We start from the raw sequence: 24,271 nt of genomic DNA, 5'->3' as shown, positions 1-24,271 counted from the left end.
AAACAGTTTACAGATTCCTCAAAAAACTAAAAATAGAACATCCATTCAGTTCAGTTCAGTTCAGTCGCTCAGTCGTGTCCGACTCTTTGCGACCTCATGAATCGCAGCACGCCAGGCCTCCCTGTCCTCCACCAACTCCCGGAGTTCACTCAAACTCATGTCCATCGAGTCGGTGATGCCTTCCAGCCATCTCATCCTCTGTCGTCCCCTTCTCCTCCTGCCCTCAATCCCTCCCAGCATCAGAGTCTTTTCCAATGAGTCAACTCTTCACATGAGGTGGCCAAAGTATTGGAGTTTCAGCTTCAACATCAATCCTTCCAAAGAAATCCCAGGGCTGATCTCCTTCAGAATGGACTTGCTGGATCTCCTTGCAGTCCAAGGGACTCTCAAGAATCTTCTCCAACACCACAGTTCAAAAGCATCAATTCTTCGGCGGTCAGCTTTCTTCACAGTCCAAATCTCACATCCATACATGACCACTGGGAAAACCATAGCCTTGACTAGATGGACCTTTGTTGGCAAAGTAATGTCTCTGCTTTTTAATATGCTATCTAGGTTGGTCATAACTTTCTTCCAAGGAGTAAGTGTCTTTTAATTTCATGGCTGCAATCACCATCTGCAGTGATTTTGGAGCCCCTCAAAAGAAAGTCTGACACTGTTTCCACTGCTTCCCCACCTATTTCCCATGAAGTGATGGGATCAGATGCCATGATCTTCATTTTCTGAATGTTGAGCTTTAAGTCAACTTTTTCACTCTCCTCTTTCACTTTGATCAAGAGGCTTTTTAGTTCCTCTTCACTTTCTGCCAAAGGGTGGTGTCATCTGCATATCTGAGGTTATTGAGATTTCTCCTGGCAATCTTGATTTCAGCTTGTGCTTCTTCCAGCCCAGCATTTCTCATTAGGTACTCTGCATATATGTTAAATAAGCAGGGTGACAGTATGCAGCCTTGACATACTCCTTTTCCTATTTGGAACCAGTCTGTTGTTCCATGTCCAGTTCTAACTACTGCTTCCTGACCTGCATATAAGTTTCTCAAGAGGCAGGTCAGGTGGTCTGGTATTCCCGTCTCTTGAAGAATTTTCCACAGTTTATTGTGATCCACATAGTCAAAGGCTTTGGCATAGTCAATAAAGCAGAAATAGATGTTTTTCTGGAACTCTCTTGCTTTTTCCATGATCCAGTGGATGTTAGCAATTTGATCTCTGGCTCCTCTGCCTTTTCTAAAACCAGCTTGAACATCTGGAAGTTCACAGTTCACGTATTGCTGAAGCCTGGCTTGGAGAATTCTAAGTATTACTTTACTAGCCTGTGAGATGAGTGCAATTGTGTGGTAGTTTGAGCATTCTTTGGCATTGCCTTTCTTTGGGATTGGAATGAAAACAGATCTTTTCCAGTCTTGTGGCCACTGCTGAGTTTTCCAAATTTGCATATGACCCAGCAATTCCCCTACTGGGTATCTATCTAAAAAAAACAAAAGCGCTAATTAAAAACATAGAGCACCCCAATGCTCATAGCATTGTTTACAAATTTCCAAGATGTGAAAGCAACGTAAGTGTCCATCAACAGGCTAATGAATAAAGAAGTGGTACATATATACAACAGAATCCTATTCAGCTATTTTAAAAAAAGAATGAAATAATGCCATTTACAACAATTACAATGCCATTTGGATGTGGAGGGTCCACACTAGTGGTTACCAGTAGGGCGAGGGAAGAGGTAGAGGCAAGATAGGAGAAAGGGATTAAGAGGTATAAACTACTATGTATAAAATAAATAAGCTACAAAGATACATACAACACAGGGAATATAACCAATCATTTATAATGACTTTAATGGAGTGTCCATATAGTCAAAGGTATGTTTTTCCCAGTAGTCATGTGTGGATGTGAGAGTTGGACCATAAAGAAAGCTGAGCAGTGAAGAACTGATGCTTTTGAACCGTGGTGTTGGAGAAGACTCTTGAGAGTCCCTTGGACTTTAGCGAGATCAAACCAGTCAGTCCTAAAGGAAATCAGTCCTGAATATTCATTGGAAGGACTGATGCTGAAGCTGAAGCTCCAATACTCTGGCCACCTGATGCGAAGAACTGACTCACTGGAAAAGACCCTGATGCTGGGAAAGACTGAAGGCAGGAGGAGAAGGGGACGACAGAGGATGAGATGGTTGGATGGCACCACCGACTCAATGGACAAGAGTTTGAGCAAACTCCAGAAGATGGTGAAGGAGTGGGAAGCCTGGCGTGCTGCAGTCCATGAGGTTGTAAAGAGTCAGATACGACTGAGTGACTGAACAACAACAAGTCAAGTACAGTAAACCAGGGGAAAGGTGGTAGACATATATCTCTGGATTTCATCCAAGAGATCTGAAAAAGACTCCCCCAATTTCCCTGTTTACAAGTAGAGCCTGGAAGTAGGACCAGTAGGAGAGGCAAGTGGGTTCATAGCTGGTGAGTGACAGGTCCAGGCAAAAGGGCCCTGAGTCTTGGATGAGCAGCTGGCTAGTGGGAGGGTCCCAGCTCCCTGATTCAGGACTATTTCCTTTGCCCTATCCTCTCCAGGATGATGGATTAGAGTTAATTAAGACCGGAAAAGGTTTCAAAAGGGAGGAGACTCATATAACTGCTCTATGCTATGAGAAAGAAAAATAATTCAACTAAATAATGGGAGGGGAAGGGAGAGGAGTCTAATATACCTGCCATATGCTCACAACTACCAGTGTAACCAAGAAGGACCCTATGGAGCCCTCCCAGGGACAGACCCCCTCCCGCCCCGTACCATTTATCCTCTGCTGTAGTTTCTCTTTGCAGTACCCAGATAACAGTATCTCATGCATATTTTCTGAGTTTTTAAGATACTAAAAACCACCACCAAATGGAAGAAATTGCTACTTGATGATCATGAGCACATAGCCCCCAGACCTTCTGGCACCAAATGACTGACCACCATCAACCAATCAGATAATTGAACAGGAGCTGATCACATACCCTGAAACACCCCTCTCTCACCTGGCCTTTAAAAATGCTTTGGGGAGTTCAGGATTTTAGAGCACAAGCCACCCATCCTCCTTGTATTGGCACCTTACGATAAACACTGTTCTTTCCTTCACCACAACCCAGTGTCAGTAGATCAGCTTTATGGAGTGTCAGTGAGTAAACCCAAGTTTGGTTCAGTAACACCAGGACAAGGGAAATCCAGCTTATGGGGAAAAGATGTCACCCAGGGCGGCAATGGAACAAAGAAGGACCCTGAAGGTTGGAAGACAAGACAAGGACAGGGTAAACCCTCCACCAGAAAGCCACTGAAGGGTGCACAGCAATGGTGCACACGGGCCTCTAACATTCCCCATCGTGGCAGTATCCATAGGATGTAGGCAGTGCCACACAGGTGCTTCTAGGAATGCTCAGCCACCCCCAAGTGACCTGTTAGCTAAGGAAACTTTGACAGTAAACATGTGTATGAAGGAAAAGTTTATAGAATTATATAGACGTATATAGGGGAGATCCCCTGGAGAAGGGCATGGCAACCCACTCCAGTATTCTTGCCTGGAGATCCCATGGACAGAGGAGCCTGGCGGGCTATAAAGTCCATAGGGTCACAAAGAGTCAGATAGACTAAAGACTGAGCATCCATGCATGCATACACATATATACACTTATATATAATTACAGAACAGACCATTTTCTTGGAGTCAAATATCAACCTGCAACTGTTTTCACATGAAATCTTGCTTCACACCTAGATTCTTATCTCAGAATGCACACTCTCAACTAGAGAGGCCCCAGAGCAAGGAAACTCTGAGAAGTGTGCTAGGGTAGGGTTGGGGCACAGGCAGGGAGAGGAACCCCAGGGCCCAGTGCTCAGCCCAACGGAAAACAGATGTGCTGTTTCTTCAAAACACCAACACAGTGTCACACTGTGCGGTTAGGAGGAGCCTAGCTCGAGAGCAGGACACACAGAGGATGTGTGTGAAACCATACAAAGGCCACACGAGCTGTGTGCAGAGCATTGAGGGTCTCCGCTTTTCATTATCAATAACATATTTCAAAGAGAGATGTTCTTTGCATACACTTACAATTGGAACTCTCTAATCAGCTTTGGTTTAAATCCACCAATCCAGAGATTATGTTTGTGGGCACATTTTCAATTATACAACTAATCCTGGGAGAGGGCCAGACAGGATCAAAATCAGGGGCGAGTCTGGATGGGGGTGGGGTGGAAACAAAGGGTCATCAGGAACACCACACAAACCCTCACTCCATGTAGGAGATGAAGTTCAAGGTTATTTTCATCAGGCTTTGTCATTACATTGGCTATGCGTGCGTGCTCAGTCGCTTCATTAGTGTCCCACTCTTTGAGATCCTATGGACGGTAGCCCACCAGGCTACTCCCGTGCCCGGGACTTTCCAGGCAAGAATACTGGAGTGGGAGGGGGCGGTCCTAAGATGGCGGAGGAATAGGACGGGGAGACCACTTTCTCCCCCACAAATTCATCAAAAGAACATTTAAATGCTTAGTAAATGCCACAAAACAACTTCTGAATGCTGGCAGAGGACATCAGGCACCCAGAAAAGCAGCCCATTGTCTTCAAAAAGAGGTAGGGAAAAATATAAAAGAGAAAAAAAAGAGACACAAGAGGTAGGGACGGAGCTCCGTTCCGGGAAGGGAGTCTTAAAAAGCAAGAAGTTTCCAAACACCAAGAAACACTCTCACTGCCGAGTATGTGGTGAGCCTTGGAAGCACAGAGGGCAACATAACAGGGAGGAAAAATAAATAAATAATTAAAACCCACAGATAATGAGCCCAATGGTAACTCCCCCAGCGGAGAAGCAGCACAGATGCCTGCATCCGCCACTAGCAAGCGGGGGCTGGGCAGGGAGGTGCGGGCTGCATGGCTTTTTAAGGATCGAGCCTGAATGCTCCGAATGCCCCGAGTGTAACCAGAGTGAACTAACTTGGGCTAGCAAACCAGACAGTGGGACAGCTACCACGCAAAAAGCTCTAACACAAGACACCGCCAAGACCTGGCACAGAACAAAGGATGGAACAGAATTAGCCGGCTGCAGACCATCCCCCTCCGGTGACAGGCAGCCAGAGCAGGAAGGGCCGGAAGGGGGCAATGGCAGCCCCAGAGAGATATTATTTACCAAACTGCAAACAGGCTTCTTTGCTAACTAAGACTTCTTGGGGTTCTGGACAGTCAGTCATCATCCGCCTGAGAAGGTGTGCCAGTTGTACACCCAGAGAACCAAGCAGCAGGGACAGGAGAGGCGATAAGTCACACTGACCACATTCGCCAAACACCTGAGCTACTTGGACCCGGGAAAGGCACAATGTGCAGGCCCAACCAAGTGTGCGCCTCTGAGGACTACCCACGTGCCTGAGCCTGAGTGGCTTAGACCTGGGAGGTGCATGCAGCCCAGGGCCCGCCTCGGAAGGTTCCCCGCGGAGCAACCTAGAGCCTGAGCTGTGCGCGCTGTGAGCGGGGGCAGGCCCAGTGTGGCTAAGTCACTGTGAGCATACGCCAGTGTTATTTGTTTGCAGCGTCCCTCCCTCCCCACAGCGCGACTGAGCAAGTGAGCCTAAAAAAAACTGTCCACCACCACCCACCTTGTGTCAGGCTGAAAATCAGACACTGAAGAGACCAGCAAACAGAAGAAGCGAAAACAAAGGGAACCGCCTTGGAAGTGACAGGCGCAATAGATTAAAACCCTGTCATTACTACCGACTACAGAGGAAGGGGCCTATAGATCTTGAGAAATATACGCCAGACCAAGGAAGTATCCAAAAATGAACTGACCCCACACTGCCCACAACAACACCAGAGAAAGTCCTAGGTATATCTTTACTATTTTTACGATCATTCTTTTTTTTTCTTCTTTTTTTTAACTTTTTTAAATTTTAAAGTTCTCTATTACACCTTTAATTTTCATTTTTATAACCTACTATTATTTTTTTTAAAAAGACCCTATTTTAAAAGCGAACTTCATATATATATATTTTAATATTTTTTGTGACTTTGTTGTTTTCTTCTTCTTCTTTTCTTTAATAGTGTATTTTTGAAAATCCAACCTCTACTCTAGATTTTTAATTTTTGCTTTTTCGTATTTGTTATCAATTTTGTACCTGTAAAAACCCAATCTTCAGTACTCATTTTTACTTGGGAGCGAGATTACTGGCTTGACTGCTTGCTCCTCCTTTGGACCCTCCTTTTTCTCCACCAGATTGTCTCTGTCTCCTCCCTCCTCCTTCTCTTCTCTACCCAACTCTGTGAATCTCTGTGTGTTCCAGACGGTGGAGAACACTTAGGGAACTGGTTACTGGCTGGATCTGTTTCTCTCCTTTTCATTTCCCTTTTTTATCCTCCTGGCCACCTCTGCCTCCTTCCTCCCTCTACTCTTCTCTGTATAACTCTGTGAACATCTCTGAGCAGTCCAGACTGTGGAGCACACATAAGGAAGTGATTACTGGCTAGCTTGCTCTCTCCTCTTTTGATTCCACCTCATCTCATTCGAGTCACCTCTAACTCCCTCCTCCCTCTTCTCTTCTCCATGTAACTCTGTGAACCTCTCTGGGTTTCCCTCACTGTGGAGAAACTTTTCAACTCTAACCTAGATGTTTTATCAATGGTGCTGTATAGAAGGAGAAGTCTTCAGACTGGAAACAAGAAGCAGGAGGCTTAGGCGCAAATTCTGAGAACATCAGAGAACTCCTGACTCCAGGGAACATTAATCGATAGGAGCTCATCAAATGCCTCCATACCTACACTGAAACCAAGCACCACCCAAGGGCCAACAAGTTCCAGACCAAGACATACCACGCAAATTATCCAGCAACACAGGAACACAGCCCTGAGCTTCAATATACAGGCTGCCCAAAGTTACCCCAAAACCACTGACATCTCATAAATCACTACTGGACACTTCATTGCACTCCAGAGAGAAGAAATCCAGCTCCACCCACCAGAACACCAACACAAGCTTCCCTAACCAAGAAACCTTGGCAAGACACTTGACAAGCCAAACCTTGACAACCCCACCCACAGCAAGGAAACTCCGCAATAAAGAGAATTCCACAAACTGCCAGAATACAGAAAGGCCACCCCAAACGCAGCAATATAACCAAGATGAAGAGACAGAGGAATACCCAGCAGGTAAAGGAACAGGTTAAATGCCCACCAAACCAAACAAAAGAGGGAGAGATAGGGAATCTACCTGAGAAAGAATTCCAAATAATGATACTGAAAATGATCCAAAATCTTGAAATCAAAATGGAATCACAGATAAATAGCCTGGAGACAAGGATTGAGAAGATGCAAGAAAGGTTTAACAAGGACCTACAAGAAATAAAAAAGAGTCAATATATAATGAATAATGCAATAAATGAGCTCAAAAACACTCTGGAGGCAACAAATAGTAGAATAACTGAGGCAGAAGATAGGATTAGTGAAGTAGAAGATAGAATGGTAGAAATAAATGAATCAGAGAGGAAAAAAGAAAAACTAATTAAAAGAAATGAGGACAATCTCAGAGACCTCCAGGACAATATTAAATACTCCAACATTAGAATCATAGGCGTCCCAGAAGAAGAAGACAAAAAGAAAGACCATGAGAAAATACTTGAGGAGATAATAGTTGAAAACTTCCCTAAAATGGGGAAGGAAATAATCACCCAAGTCCAAGAAACCCAGAGAGTCCCACACAGGATAAACCCAAGGTGAAACACCCCAAGACACATATTAATCAAATCAACAAAGATCAAACACAAAGAACAAATATTAAAAGCAGCAAGGGAAAAACAACAAATAACACACAAGGGGATTCCCATAAGGATAACAGCTGATCTCTCAATAGAAACTCTTCAAGCCAGGAGGGAATGGCGAGACATACTTAAAGTGATGAAAGAAAATAACCTACAGCCCAGATTACTGTATCCACCAAGGATCTCATTCAAATATGAAGGAGAAATCAAAAGCTTTACATACAAGAAAAGCTGAGAGAATTCAGCACCACCAAACCAGCTCTCCAACAAATGCTAAAGGATACTCTCTAGACAGGAAACACAAAAAGGGTGTATAAACCCGAACCCAAAACAACAAAGTAAATAGCAATGGAATCAAACTTATCAATAATTACCTTAAACATAAATGTGTTGAATGCCCCAACCAAAAGACAAAGACTGGCTGAATGGAGACAAAAAGAAGACCCCTATATATGTTGTCTACAAGAGACCCACCTTGAAACAAGGGACACATACAGACTGAAAGTGAAGGGCTGGAAAAAGATATTCCACGCAAATAGAGACCAAAAGAAAGCAGAAGTACCAATACTCATATCCAATAAAATAGACTTTAAAACAAAGGCTGTGAAAAGAGACAAAGAAGGCCACTACATAATGATCAAAGGATCAATCCAAGAAGAAGATATAACAATTGTAAATATATATGCACCCAACATAGGAGTACCACAATATATAAGACAAATGCTAACAAGTATGAAAGGGGAAATTAACAATAACACAATAATAGTGGGAGACTTTAACACCCCAGTCACACCTATGGATAGATCTACTAAACAGAAAATTAACAAGAAAATGCAAACTTTAAATGATACAATAGACCAGTTAGACCTAATTGATATCTATAGGACATTTCACCACAAAACAATGAATTTCACCTTTTTCTCAAGAGCACATGGAACATTCTCCAGGATAGATCACATCCTGAGCCATAAATCTAGCCTTGGTAAATTCAAAAAAATTGAAATTATTCCAAACATCTTTTCTGACCATAATGCAGTAAGATTAGATTTCAATTACAGGAGAAAAACTATTAAAAATTCCAACATATGGAGGCTGAACAACACTCTTCTGAATAACCAACAAATCACAAAAGAAATCAAAATATGCATAGAAACAAATGAAAATGAAAACACAACAACCCAAAATCTGTGGGACACTGTAAAAGCAGTGCTAAGGTGAAAGTTCATAGCAATACAGGCATACCTCAAGAAACAAGAAAAAAGTCAAATAAATAACCTAACTCTACACCTAAAGCAACTAGAAGAGGAAGAAATGGAGAACCCCAGGGTTAGTAGAAGGAAAGAAATCTTAAAAATTAGGGCAGAAATAAATGCAAAAGAGACAAAAGAGACCGTAGCAAAAATCAACAAAGCCAAAAGCTGGTTCTTTGAAAGGATAAATAAAATTGACAAACAATTAGCCAGACTCATCAAGAAACAAAGGGAGAAAAATCAAATCAATAAAGTTAGAAATGAAAATGGAGACATCACAAAAGACAACACAGAAATACAAAGAATCATGAGAGATTATTATCAGCAATTATATGCCAATAAAATGGACAACGTGGAAGAAATGGACAAGTTCTTAGAAAAGTACAACTTTCCAAAACTGAACCGGAAAAGATAGAAAATCTTAACAGACCCATCACAAGCATGGAAATTGAAACTGTAATCAGAAATCTTCCAGCAAACAAAAGCCCACATCCAGACTGCTTCACAGCTGAATTATACCAAAAATTTAGAGAAGAGCTAACACCTATCCTACTCAAACTCTTCCAGAAAATTGCAGAGGAAGGTAAACTTCCAAACTCATTCTATGAGGCCACCATCACCCTAATACCAAAACCTGACAAAGATGCCACAAAAAAAGAAAACTACAGGCCAATATCACTGATGAACATAGATGCAAAAATCCTTAACAAAATTCTAGCAATCAGAATCCAACCACACATTAAAAAGATCATACATCATGACCAAGTGGGCTTTATCCCAGGGATGCAAGGATTCTTCAATATCTGCAAATCAATCAATGTAATTCACCACATTAACAAATTGAAAAATAAAAGCCATATGATTATCTCAATAGATGCAGAGAAAGCCTTTGACAAAATTCAACATCCATTTATGATAAAAAAAACTCTTCAGAAAGCAGAAATAGAAGGAACATACCTCAACATAATAAAAGCTATATATGACAAACCCACAGCAAACATTATCCTCAATGGTGAAAAATTGAAAGCATTTCCCCTAAAGTCAGGAACAAGACAAAGGTGCCCACTTTCACCACTACTATTCAACATAGTTCTGGAAGTTTTGGCCACAGCAATCAGAGCAGAAAAAGAAATAAAAGGAATCCAAATTGGAAAAGAAGTAAAACTCTCACTGTTTGCAGATGACATGATCCTCTGCATAGAAAACCCTAAAGACTCTACCAGAAAATTACTAGAGCTAATCAATGAATATAGTAAAGTTGCAGGATATAAAATCAACACACAGAAATCCCTTGCATTCCTATAGAGTAATAATGAGAAAGTAGAAAAAGAAATTAAGGAAACAATTCCATTCACCATTGCAACGAAAAGAATAAAATACTTAGGAATATATCTACCTAAAGAAACTAAAGACCTATATATAGAAAACTATAAAACACTGATGAAAGAAATCAAAGAGGACACTAATAGATGGAGAAATATACCATGTTCATGGATCGGCAGAATCAATATAGTGAAAATGAGTATACTACCCAAAGCAATCTACAGATTCAATGCAATCCCTATCAAGCTACCAGCGGTATTTTTCACAGAGCTAGAACAAATAATTTCACAATTTGTATGGAAATACGAAAAACCTCGAATAGCCAAAGCAATCTTGAGAAAGACGATTGGAACTGGAGGAATCAACCTGCCTGACTTCAGGCTCTACTACAAAGCCACAGTCATCAAGACAGTATGGTACTGGCACAAAGACAGAAATATAGGTCAATGGAACAAAATAGAAAGCCCAGAGATAAATCCACACACCTATGGACACCTTATCTTTGACAAAGGAGGCAAGAATATACAATGGATTAAAGACAATCTCTTTAACAAGTGGTGCTGGGAAAACCGGTCAACCACTTGTAAAAGAATGAAACTAGATCGCTTTCTAACACCATACACAAAAATAAACTCAAAATGGATTAAAGATCTAAATGTAAGACCAGAAACTATAAAACTCCTAAAGGAGAACATAGACAAAACACTCTCCGACATAAATCACAGCAGGATCCTCTATCACCCACCTCCCAGAATACTGGAAATAAAAGCAAAAATAAACAAATGGGACCTAATTAAAGTTAAAAGCTTCTGCACAACAAAGGAAACTATAAGCAAGGTGAAAAGACAGCCTTTGGAATGGGAGAAAATAATAGCAAAGAAGCAACTGACAAACAACTAATCTCAAAAATATACAAGCAACTCCTGCAGCTCAATTCCAGAAAAATAAATGACCCAATCAAAAAATGGGCCAAAGAACTAAATAGACATGTCTCCAAAGAAGACATACGGATAGCTAACAAACACATGAAAAGATGATCAACATCACTCATTATCAGAGAAATACAAATCAAAACCACAATTATGTACCATTTCACACCAGTCAGAATGGCTGCGATCCAAAAGTCTACAAGCAATAAATGCTGGAGAGGGTGTGGAGAAAAGGGAACCCTCTTACACTGCTCGTGGGAATGCAAACTACTACAGCCACTATGGAGAACAGTGTGGAGATTCCTTAAAAAACTGGAAATAGAACTGCCTTATGACCCAGCAATCCCACTTCTGGGCATACACACCGAGGAAACCAGAACTGAAAGAGACACGTGTAGCCCAATGTTCATCCCAGCACTATTTATAATAGCCAGGTCAGGGAAGCAACCTAGATGTCCATCAGCAGACGAATGGCAAGAAAGCTGTGGTACATATACACAATGGAGTATTACTCAGCCATTAAAAAGAATTCATTTGAATCAGTTCTAATGAGGTGGGTTAAACTGGAGCCTATTATACAGAGTGAAGTAAGCCAGAAAGAAAAACACCAATACAGTATACTAACACATATATATAGAACTTAGAAAAATGGTAATGATAACCCTGTATGCGAGACAGCAAAAGAGACACAGATGTATAGAACAGTCTTTTGGATTCTGTGGGAGAGGGAGAGGGTGGGATGATTTGGGAGAATGGCATTGAAACATGTATACTATCATGTAAGAAATGAATCACCAGTCTATGTTCAATACAGGATACAGGATGCTTGGGGCTGGTGCATTGGGATGACCCAGAGAGATGATATGGGGAGGGTGGTGGGAGGCGGATTCAAGATTGGGAACTCATGTACACCCGTGGCGGATTCATGTCAATGTACGGCAAAACCAATACAGTATTATAAAGTAAAAGAATAAAAAAGAAAGATGTGGTACATATACACAATGGAATATTACTCAGCCATTAAAAAGAATACATTTGAATCATTTCTAATGAGGTGGATGAAACTTAGCCGATTATACAGAGTGAAGTAAGCCAGAAAGAAAAACACCAATACAGTATACTAACGCATATATATGGAATTTAGAAAGATGGTAATGATAACCCTGTATGCAAGACAGCAAAAGAGACACAGATGTACAGAACAGTCTTTTGGACTCTGTGGGAGAGGGAGAGGGTGAGATGATTTGGGAGGATGGCATTGAAACATGTATACTATCATACTGCAGGATACAGGATGCCTGGGGCTGGTGCACTGGGATGACCCAGAGGGATGGTATGGGGAGGGAGGTGGGAGCGTGGTTCAGGATTTGGAACATGGGTACACCCATGGCGGATTCATGTTGAAGTATGGCAAAACCAATACAATATTGTAAAGTAAAAAATAAACAATTAAATAAATAAAAGACTACTGGAGTAGGTTGCCATGCCCTCCTCCAGGGGATCTTCTCAACTCAGGGATCAAACCAGCATCTCCTGCATTACAGGCAGATTCTATACCACTGAGGCACTGGGGAAGCCTTATATTGGCTGTTCAGTTCAGTTCAGTCGCTCAGTCGTGTCTGACTCTTTGCAGCCCCATGAACCACAGCACGCCAGGCATCCCTGTGCATCACCAACTCCCTGAGTTTACCCAAACTCATGTCCATTGAGTCGGTAATGCCATTTAACCATCTCATCCTCTGTTGTCCCTTTCTCCCCCTGCCTTCGATCTTTCCCAACATCAGGGTCTTTTCAAATGAGTCAGCTCTTCACATCATGTGGCCAAAATATTGGAGTTTCAGCTTCAACATCAGTCCTTCCAGTGAACATCCAGGACTGATCTTCTTTAGAATGGACTGGTTGGATCTCCTTGCAGTCCAAGGGACTCTCAAGAGTCTTCTCCAACACCACAGTTCAAAAGCATCAATTCTTTGGCGCTCAGCTTTCTTTATAGTCCAACTCTCACATCCATACATGACTACTGGGAAAACCATAGCCTTGACTAGACGGACCTTTGTTGGCAAAGTTATGTCTCTGCTTTTGAATATGCTGTCTAGGTTGGTCATAACTTTCCTGCCAAGGAGTAAGCGTCTTTTAACTTCATGGCTGTAATCACCATCTGCAGTGATTTTGGAGCCCAGAAAATAAAGTCAGCCACTGTTTCCACTGTTTCCCCATCTATTTTCCAAGAAGTGATGGGACTGGATGCCATGATCTTCATTTTCAGAATGTTGAGCTTTAAGTCAATTTTTTCACTCTCTTCTTTCACTTTCATCAAGAGGCTCTTTATACACGTGTTCCCCATCCTGAACCCCCCCCCCATGTTGATATATGGCAAAACCAATACAATACTGTAAAGTAAACATTAAAATTAAAATAAATTTACATTTAAAATAAAATGTTTAAAAAGAGGCTCTTTAGTTCTTCTTCACTTTCTGCCATAAGAGTGGTGTCATCTGCATATCTGAGGTTATTGATATTCCTCATATTGTTCCATTCCTTATGATGGAACATAAAGAAAAACCATTTTCCCATGCACTTAAGTTTCTGTTTAAATGAGAGCCCACAAGTTTCCTCTATCCATGGGATTCTCCAGGCAAGAATACTGGAGTGGGTTGCCATTTCCTACTCCAGGGGATCTTCCCCACCAAGGGATCGAACCCAAGCCTCTTTTATCTTCTGCACTGGCAGGTGGATTCTTTACCACTAGTGCCACCTGGGAGACCTTTAAATGAAATAGGACATGAGAAAACACATTTAAGCTATAAAGTGTTATAGAAATGAAAAGTTTTCCTAATGCTATTTTCTAAGAGTGATGGCCCAGTTTTATCCCAGTAGCTTATGAATCAAACACTGTTATCGCAACAGTCTGGTTACTTCCCATGACACTGCTTCCCACGTCCACCTTCCCCTCCATATCATCAAGCATTGTGGCACACCCAACAGATGTGATCTCGAAAACAACTCAGAATGCAAACCATGAAAATAACAGCAAAAACCGGCTTGATTTTCCCATCCTGGTTGCTTGAAGGTCAACAGCCATCATGAGCGACACAGTAACTACCTGGACCAGGAAGTTTGCGACCAATCAACTACTTCAGCAGACACAAATAGTCATCAGTGTCCTTCACCCTGGGAAGGCAACAGTACCTAAGACAGAAACTTGGGGAAAACTAGCCAAAATGTACAAGATAACACCAGCTGTATCTTTGTATTTGGAGTCAGAATCCATTTTGGTGGGGGCAAGGCAACTGGCTTTGGCGTGATTTACGATTCCTTTATGATCACGCAAAGAAGAATGAGCCCAAACACAGGCTTGCAAGACATGAATTGTGTGAAAAGGAAAGCACCTCAAGGAAACAGTGAGAGGGATGCAAGAACAGAATGAAGAAAGACAGGTGGAGTGCAAAGGTCACGCCGGTGCTGCAGAAAGAAGGAGCAAAGATTCTGCAGTGACTGTATCTGTGGTGATTGTGCAGATTTTTCATGAGAGGATTAATAAACTTAGACCTTTTACAAAAAAAAAAAAAAAGCTTGATGAACTTGACATCACTATATGTGCACTGACTCCTTCGACATTCACTGAGCCAAGAGCCAAGGACATTCTAACCTCTGCATGTTTACGTCATTTTATGCTCACCAAAACCTAATAAAGTCAGGATTATTATCACCTCATTTCAAAAACAAGGTCACTGAGGCTTATGGAAGAGAAAAAAATTTGTCCAAAGTCACACCGCTACTTAATGCTGGAGCCAGGACTGGGAAGCCTGGCCTCCACTCAACCTCAACCCTGTCCTGCAGGTAACAGACCCTGATGCTGGAATGAGAGTCTGGGGTACAAACAGATCTCTTAGAGCTGAGACTGTATCTCAAGGAGTATATAAGGCCTGTATGACCTTTGCAAATACTCAATGATTACATGTAAAATATTCCAGAACAAGGAGGTTGCTAACATCACTAAGTTGGACCATAGTGAAGGCTGAGTGCCAAAGAATTGACGTTTTTGAACTGTGGTGCTAGAGAAGACTCTTGGGAGTCCCTTGGACTGCAAGGAGATCCAACCAGTCAATCCTAAAGGAAATCAGTCCTGACTATTCATTGGAAGGACTGATGCTGAAGCTCTAATACTTGGCTACCTGATGCAAAGAGACGACTCATTGGAAAAGACCCTGAAGCTGGGAAAGATTGAAGGCAAAAAGAAAAGAGGGCAACAGAGGGTGATCTGGGTTAGATAGCATCACCAACGCAACAGACATGAATTTGAGCAAACTCTGGGAGGTAATGAAGGACAGGCAAAACTGGCATGCTACAGTCCATGGGGTTGCAAAGAGTCAGACATGACTTAGTGACTGCACAACAACAACTCTAAGAAAAACAGCACCCAGGATAATGTCCAAATGTAACTGCCTGGAAAGATTTATAAAGTCCTTTATACAAAAGTTTCCAAGCTGAAAATATGCCAGAGTCAGTTCAGCTTCAAGCAGAGGCTCTTAAGGTAAGGTCCTCCCCAGGGAACATCAGGAGTCATCTGACAGCCACCCAAAAAGTATCAGTTACACAAAAGCGAAGGGGTGCCCAGGTCAAGCTGGAGTTAGAAACTGCCCCAAAAGGAGGCTCAGAGATGGGTAGGGAGAGTGAGGCACTAAAACTGTGAGTTATTTAATTTGTTATAGTTGGAATATACTCAAGTCCATGTTACTCTCTCTCATACTCTATTATCTTTCTTGAATGGGAATGGAAGGGACAAGATTAAAGTTGTCAAGCCAGAAGCAGGTACCTGATCCTGCAGTCAGCCCCCCAGAGAATCTCACTCATGAGTCACCTTCACTCATGGCTTGAAGGAGGAAAGAGAACAAACACTTTTACTCCAAAGCAGCTAGAGTTGAGTGTGGTCCCTGGATTACTTGCATCTACCCACTCCAGTGTTCTTGCCTGGAGAATCCCATGGAAGGGGGAGCCTGGTGGGCTGCCATCTATGGGGTCACACAGAGTCGGACACGATTGAAGCAACGCAGCAGCAGCAGCAGACACCCAGGAGCCCTGTGAAAATGCAGGAAGTGTTTGAGGGGCAGTTCTAGTCCCTAGTCCCCACCAACTAGAATACCTAAAGCAGGAAATCTAGGAATATGTGCTTTTCACAATGCCCAATCACTTAACTAGCATAATAACCCCAATGCAGCATCTACAAGAACTTCAGAGATTGAAGGGAGGCTTTCCAAGAGGCAGAAATTTTCAAAGGGAAAAAATAAACAGATGGGAAATAACATGAAAAGTACAAAGGGGTCATGAAGCAATAAGAAAAATGTCAAAAGACTAAAAGGCTAGAAGGAGTTATTCCTTCTGTAAATATGCTAAAAGCAGCGGGGGGCGGGGGGCGGGGGGCAGGGGGGAGTGCGCTTCAAATCAACCAACCAACCAGCCAACCAACAAACCAGGATAAGAAAGTCATGCTACCAGGGACAAGCCCACTAGTTACAGCACAAAGGAAACAAATAAGAGAAGACAGGAGAGAATCACACAGCTCTAAGCTTCAACCTCATTTCTACTAAAAGTGACCTTCAGACTGGAAAGAATGGTGGTAGCATAATTTAGGAGGAACTGAAGCTCGAGAGGCAAAATGATAGAGAACACCCAGCCACTTCAAATGAGTTCATATCCTCAAATGAGGTCAGATAAACTATTATCCACACTAAAGAAATTCAATCCTAAAGTAAATCAACTCTGAATACTTACTGGGAGGACTGATGCTGAAGTTGAAGCTCCAATACTTTGGCCACCTAATACAAAGAGCCGACTCATTGGAAAAGAGCCTGATGCTGGGAAAGACTGAAGGCAAAAGGAAAAGGGGGTGGCAGAGGATGAGATAGTTAGATAGTGACACCAACTCAATGGACATGAATCTGAGCAAACACCAAGAGACAGTGAAGGACAGGGGAGCCTGGCATGCTGTAGTCCAAGGTATCACAAAGAGTTGGACATGACTGGACAACTGAACACATATGCACACACCTACCATGGACCAAGACTGGCAAGTGTGCTGGTTCCAAGAAGGAAAAAAGTAGAATCTAAGAGTTATAGGTTGAACACAATATTGTAAATCAATTACACTTCAATTAAAAATAGACTTAAAAATAAAAAAGTAAAAAGTTATAGGTTGGTCAGCTGGATACATACACTAGATACAATTCTAAATGAATGCTTAAACAAACATTTATGAGCAAACAAATCCAGAAAGAGAATGAAATAAAAGCAAGTTAACTGAACCTCTGTGAAGTCCACTGAAATAGACAAACTGTAAGAAGTTGGGGAGAAAACTTTATTGGCAATGCACGATCATATGCCATATCCATTTAATAGGCCCTTATAAGGTGCTTATTTGTTACGTATGCCAGGCATTGTTATCTACATTTTACAAACATTAATTCATTTCATTCTTTTAACAGCCCTACTCCAGCCTCTTTTCACAGATGAGGAAAACAAGTAATTTGCCCAGCCTCAGAAAGCTGGTAGCTGTCAAGATAGGAATTAAAACACAAGCAGAGTGCTCCAGAGCCATGCTGCTTCTCAAAGCTCTGAGGAACATTCTCCAAACACTGTGAAATATGGATGAAATTAATAGCAGACACCCAAATCAATACCTTCCTCTTCAGTTCTTGAGGAGGAAAGAAGTGTTTTTCCTGAGCTGCTGCACTCAGAAGAATGAAGAGGGCAGGCATGAGATGAGAAGAAGGCAGCTGGCGGCCAGTTGTTAATTTGAGAAACAGTAGTAACAGTACAATTTTTAGAAAACAATACCTAGGATTTACCCTAGGCCAGTGGATGCCTGCCTGGGTGTTCTGTTCAGTTCAGTTATAAAATGAAGCCATCTTGAGGTAGGAGGTAGACACATTGCTAAAACCTTGCTTTCCTGTCTACCAATGCCAAATAGAAATACAGAGTAGAATTTGAAGGAAATAGAAAAAAGAGTAATTTTACTCTTCTTGCCAAGCAAAAGGGAAACACAGGAGGCTGGTGCCTCAAGAACTGTGCCCCCTTTCTATCAGGAATAGGGAGAGGTTTTCTATCTTTGTGAAGGTCCTACACTTTTTTTCTTTTGCAAAGTTTCAAAATGGCCACAGTTAGCATCAGGCAACTCAGCAACCTGGTCTGATGTCCCTGAAGTTATCGGCCCATGACCTTTGTGAAATGCAGAATGCTACAAGAGAGTGTAAGGGGAGAAGAAATGCCAAGTACAGGTTACTACTCATATGAAGTCAGCTTTGTTTCGCTTTGTGAAGGACAAAGCTAGCTACAAGTGTTTACTAGCAGTAACAGCTAAGGAATAACCAAGATTGCTTAACTCTTTCAGAACTGTTTGCCTGGTATGTGCCAAAGGCCGTTCACTTATTTCTTGTTTTGCTGCAACAGATGGGCCCTTGGGGTGAGTAGCTGGAGTTTGTCAAGCAGAGTAAACTGAAGCTTTGCTTTCCCTGGAAACTCCAAGGACCAAGTTTATGGCAGGAACTGAGCTCTGCTGGAGCAAAGAGATAAGATGACCACATCTACCACTCCTGAGGTCAAGGAAACCTCCCTGACTGCACATGCACAAGCATGCTCCTCAGGGGTATCACTCCATAACTGATGTTGTCAAAGCTCCCACAGGCCTCTGCACTGGAATCCACTTTGGCAAAAAGATGTAAATGCATAGGTTCCCAGGGCAGATCAGATGTGAGAAAAGAAGCAAGGTGATTGGCCAAAGGTAAACAAAGACTGGGAAGACCTGCCCTATATAAACGATCTAACTGCCCCTTTACTGCACTTCTCCTCATTAGGGATGCCCACACTCTTCCTCTCCAGGTGTGTATTTCTGCCTTGCTTCTGTCTTAAATAAACTGCTTCTCTGTGTGCTCTCCCACACGATGTGCTATGTCTCTAATAATAAAATTTGTACCTGTTTCTACAGTTTTTGCCTCCTTGAAACATTCATGCTTTCAAACAGGGCAAGAGTCAGGGCAACTTTGCTTTTACCCTCTATCCACTGATGGACCTGGAGCTAGGATTCCTGGTTCTCATCCAGAATACCCAGGTCTAATTCCTGGTCAGGGAAATAAGACCCGGCTCCAAGACTGCTCACTGCTGTCTCTCAAAGAACAATCTCAGAAGCAGCAAGAAGTATAGTTTCAGCTGAAAAGAGAGTCAACAACTTAGAATGCCAGCTTAAAATAATGAAAAAATGCAGGAGAAAAGGTAAGGAGAAAATCATTATAGAGAAGATGATATATATACAGAGCAACAAATATATGAATGATTGGTGTCCCTTGAGAAGAAAAAAGACAGAGGGAACCAAAGATATAATAGAAGAAAACACCTGTGGAATAAAAATCTAAATCTGTAGATAAAAGGTATACACAGCATCCAGGAAATATTATGACCAACACCTGCATATATGGTAAAATCACCTAACTCCAAAGAAGAAGTATGAACCCTGTGTAAACCTTGGAGAAAACTCAAGCTATGCATATAAAGGGCTTTCAAAGTAACATTCAATGCCAAGTGACATTGTCTATACAGTTTGGGGGTTGGTGTGGGGACAGTCAAGAATTTTATACCCAGCCAACTTGTCAAACACTATAAAAACAACAAAAAGTCATTATTCAATATGCATTAATGCTGGGCACTGGCACAGTCACGGACTTTCTTGATGAAAATCTCTGGATGGTGAAATTCAGACAACCAAGCAATAAATCATAGTGCAGGACTCAGGAATGGTAGGATCCTTTTAAGAAAGACTACCAGCAAGCACCAGATCCTTTTAAATAAAGCACTAAGGCTAGACAACGATGAAAAGTACAGATACAGAATAGAATGTAAATGTTATAATGCAGACAATATAAAGTAATAATACAACTCATGAAAGAACGATCATTTTGACATGTGTATGGCATACCTCAGGGATCCCAGGTGGCTCAGTGGGTAAATAATCCACCTGCAACACAGGAGATGCATGAGATTCCAATTCGATCCCTGGGTTGAGAAGAGCCCTTGAAGGCGGTCATGATAACCCACTGTAGTGGCTTTCTTGGAGAATCCCATGGACAAAGGAGCCTGGCAGCCTATAGGCCATAAGGTCACAAAGAGAAGGACATGACTGAACCAACTGAGCATGCATGCACACATATGCATAGCATACTCCAACCAATCAAAGCATTCTCCATGCAACCCCCTCATTTAATCAATGAAACAATCTTAGTGATGAGAAATCTTTAATAGAGCTCAGAGAGGCAAGCTGCAAAGATATTCTCACAGACTTTCTAACCCAAATCCTAAAGAGTTTGCACATTTTTTCCCTGACGTAAATATTTCAATTTCATTTTGCTTACAGTCACTATTTTGTGCATCGATATAAAGACATTTGAGGACATAAGTATCACTCCTGAATCTGTACCCAGTTGTTCCTCCTGACAATCCTCAGGTATCCTCCCCACTGTGATTTTTCTTTCCATATCATCCCTGTGAGCAAGGAGATCAAACCAGTCAATCCTAAAGGAAATCAACCCTGAATATTCATTGGAAGGATGGTTGTGGAAGCTGAAGCTCCAATTATTTGGCCACCTAATGCAAAGAGTCGACTCACTGGGAAAGACTCTGATGCTGGGAAAGATTGAGGTCAGAAGGAAAACGGAGTGACAGAGGATGAGAAGGTTGGATGGCATGACTAAATCAATGGACTTGAACTTGGGCAAACTCTGGGAGATGATGAGAGACAGAGAAGCCTGGCATGCTGCAGTCCACGGGGCTGCATGCTGCAGTCACAAAGAGTCGGACACATTTTGGCAACTGAACAACAACATATAAATAAAGACAATGCAAACAAACTAGCCTTTTGGAGGAGGAGGAGGAACAGAAGCCTGCTCAGCTCTGACTTTATTACAAAGGGAAATTAGTTTTAAAGAAGGTGAGCACACACACACCAAGGACACACTAGCAGCAAACTGAGAATTCTCCTTGGCAGCAAGAGAACATGAGAAGGTGAGCCAATGGCATTCCATGTCACATCCTGTGACTCTGGAAACCATCTCTTGTACCTCTGGGGGCACATCGCTCACCTGTATAGTGGATAAGAATCTGCCCGTCAGTGCAGGAGACACAGGTTCAATCCCTGGTCCAGGAAGACTCCACATGCCACAGGGCAACTAAGCCTGTGCATCATAATTACTGAAGTATAGGAATGAGTGTGTGAGGGGGAAAATGTTATTAAGTAATTTTAAAGTTATTTACTCTTATTCACAAAAAGAATAGGAATTCAAGATGAAAATGCACATTATAATAAATAAAGCTGGCAACAATGGAAAGGCATCTTTACAAATGCTAATAATCAATAGTTGTTGATCAACTATACTTCAGTTTAAAAAAATAGTTAATATCTGTTAAGTCTTCTAAAATTTACAAAGCGTTTTCACTTACATCATTACATGTGATCTAGTTAAAGTAATGACTATTCCGTCCCTGGTTGCTCAGATGGTAAAAAATCTGCCTGCAACGCAGGATACCTGGGTTCAATCCCTGGGCTGGGAAGATTCCCTGGAGAAGGAAATGGCAACCCACTCCAGTTTTCTTTCCTGGAGAATTCCATGAACAGAGGAGCCTAGCGGACTAGAATTCATGGGGTTGCAATAAGTCAGACATAACTGAGCGACTTAACACTTTCACTTTTTCATTCTGTCCCCCAAAAAGCTCCATAAAGCATCCCTTACAATAGATGACAACTAAGGCCCCTTCCAACACCAACAGTCTCAGGATCTGAGCTGCCTTACAAACCTTGCAATTTGAAGGGCTAATTTTTAAAAGAAAAGGAATTTTAAATTAAAAATTTAACCAATGATCAGTTAGAAATCTGGATTGAATTTACTGAAGTAGAAAGCAATTCGATCTTAACTCAGTGAGGATGAAGTACATCCAGGGGACATTAAAATGGCAACCTCTCTGCGTGTGTTAACACAACATAGATCACACAGGCAGAATAACTTCCCTATAGCGATCAGGATAGAGGGCTAAGGAAAGGTCACCAAAGCTGAGGACGCATTGAAGCCCTGCTTCTGCCACTTTAGAAGTAACCTCCAAAGGGGTCAGACAGACTGCAAAGTTCAAGTGTGCAAAGTAAAATTTTATTCCTATATCCCTTGACAACCTTTGGACTGCCTGAGATTTACCCAAAACAGACTTTTGTGGTACTCTTGGATACCTTAGAGTTGATGGAAACAATCTCACCAACTGCTTTTCTCTTTCTTCTGGGGGCACTATCTCCTAGGTGTTCTGTAAGAACTTCCTTCAGGACATGGGTTCCTGACCTGCCTTCTCTCTGCCAGGTTGTGCAAGGCAATCACAGATGGGGAGCCAACTACTTTACCTGTTTTGGAGGTATAGCACCTTAGCTGCGTTGTTTAAAATGTTTTCCTGGGAAATGCATAAACATTTAAACACAAAATTCTAGGAAGCCCAGAGGGTTCAGGGTACAGCCATTCTGAATTTTCAAGGAAAGAACTATTCCATCTCTGAGAATTCTCAATAACCTCAGCATCTTTCTTCTCTGAAGCTAGCCCTGAACTCTCCTCTCTGCATTCTCAAGTTTCTATTCATCCTCAGAGTCCATAATGGCCAGGCATGGATGAAATCCTTTTCCCTGAAAGCATTCTACCCTACTCTTCAAGCTGGTGGTGTCACAGGTGTATCACAGATTGAAATGGTTGGGAGATCTCATGCCCTCTGAAGAGTGGGGTGGGGGTGGGGGCATATAGAGAGTGGGCAAGCAGATATCCCATGTCTCTCTGCTTCTCTCAGCTTCTTTTGTATCATACCAATATTTGTTTAAAACAACCTTTCTATGTAAAGCTGAAAGAAATAATAATGAGATTAGATGTTTGCTGAGGGTTTCTTAGCTGACACTGATTGTTATATCTTATTTATGCAGCAATAAAAAGTGCATAAATAGCCCTTTAATTCGATTAGCTCTCATAGCCCTTTAATTCGATTAGCTCTAGAATTTGTTATATTTTCCCCAGAACTCCATCTGTCTTCCTTACTAGCCTGGTCTTTAAATCTTTCCCTGGAGAGATTAAATCAGTACATTTTCCCCCTCTTTGAGCCAAAAGCTACATGACTCGAGATGACAGACATTCTACAAGATACAAGAACAATTCATAATGTCTCTGGCTTTCATATGATCTGAAAAGCTTAGGGATTGCAGTTAACAATAAACTGAACTGAGCAGCCAGTGTGATGCCATGTGAAAGTGAAAGTTGCCCAGTTGTGTCTGACTCTTTGCAGACCCATGGACTATACAGCCCATGGAATTCTCTAGGCCAGAATACTGGAGGAGCAGCCTTTCCCTTCTCCAGGGGATCTTCCCAACCCAGGGATGGAACCCAGGTCCCCTCATTGCAGGCGGATTCTTCACCAGCTGAGCCACAGGAAGCACCAAAATTAAGCATGACAGTGGCAGGCACTGGAGAGACTCAAAAGTGAAAGTCTCTCAGTCATGTCCAACTCCTAGTGACCCCATGGACAATAGGCCACCAGGTTCCTCTCTCCATGAAATTCTCCAGGCAAGAACACTGGAATGGGTAACCATTCCCTTCTCCAGAGGATCTTCCTGACCCAGGGATCAAACCAGGTCTCCTGCATTGTAGATTCTTTACCATCTGAGCCTACTGGAGAGACTCAGCTTGCAGGTTAAAGGATATAGAAGACCTACTATTCCCTGTTCTGCTAAGACCACATATGGGCCATTCTTCTCTTTTCTTGGCACCACCTTTTAAGAGAAAACAGCGAGGAAGATAATTACCTTGGTGTGGCCTTTAGCAGAAGGGAGAATGTTTCCATGCACACAGAAAGTGATAACCCAGTTGGCAAAGAAGAGCCCTGGAACACCACTTAGAATGGGGACAGAGGAAAGAGATGTGACAGAAAAAAAGAGCAAAGAAAGCAGAAATAC

At 42.1% G+C, this 24,271-nt stretch overlaps 1 protein-coding gene and 1 pseudogene across 10 annotated transcripts in view; one reads left to right on the top strand and one right to left on the bottom strand.

Moving 5' to 3' along the window:
* DISC1 (DISC1 scaffold protein) overlaps nucleotides 1–24,271 on the bottom strand; it is a 488,958-nt gene that overhangs the window by 366,455 nt on the left and 98,232 nt on the right. The window lies entirely within an intron of this gene.
* On the top strand, nucleotides 14,346–14,757 carry LOC138430443 (small ribosomal subunit protein eS24-like; annotated as a pseudogene).

This window comes from Ovis canadensis, chromosome 25 (assembly GCF_042477335.2).
Source record: "Ovis canadensis isolate MfBH-ARS-UI-01 breed Bighorn chromosome 25, ARS-UI_OviCan_v2, whole genome shotgun sequence".
NCBI classification, from domain to species: domain Eukaryota; kingdom Metazoa; phylum Chordata; class Mammalia; order Artiodactyla; family Bovidae; genus Ovis; species Ovis canadensis.
Note: the sequence above shows the minus strand (reverse complement) of the source record. Positions and strands in the feature narration are given on the sequence as shown.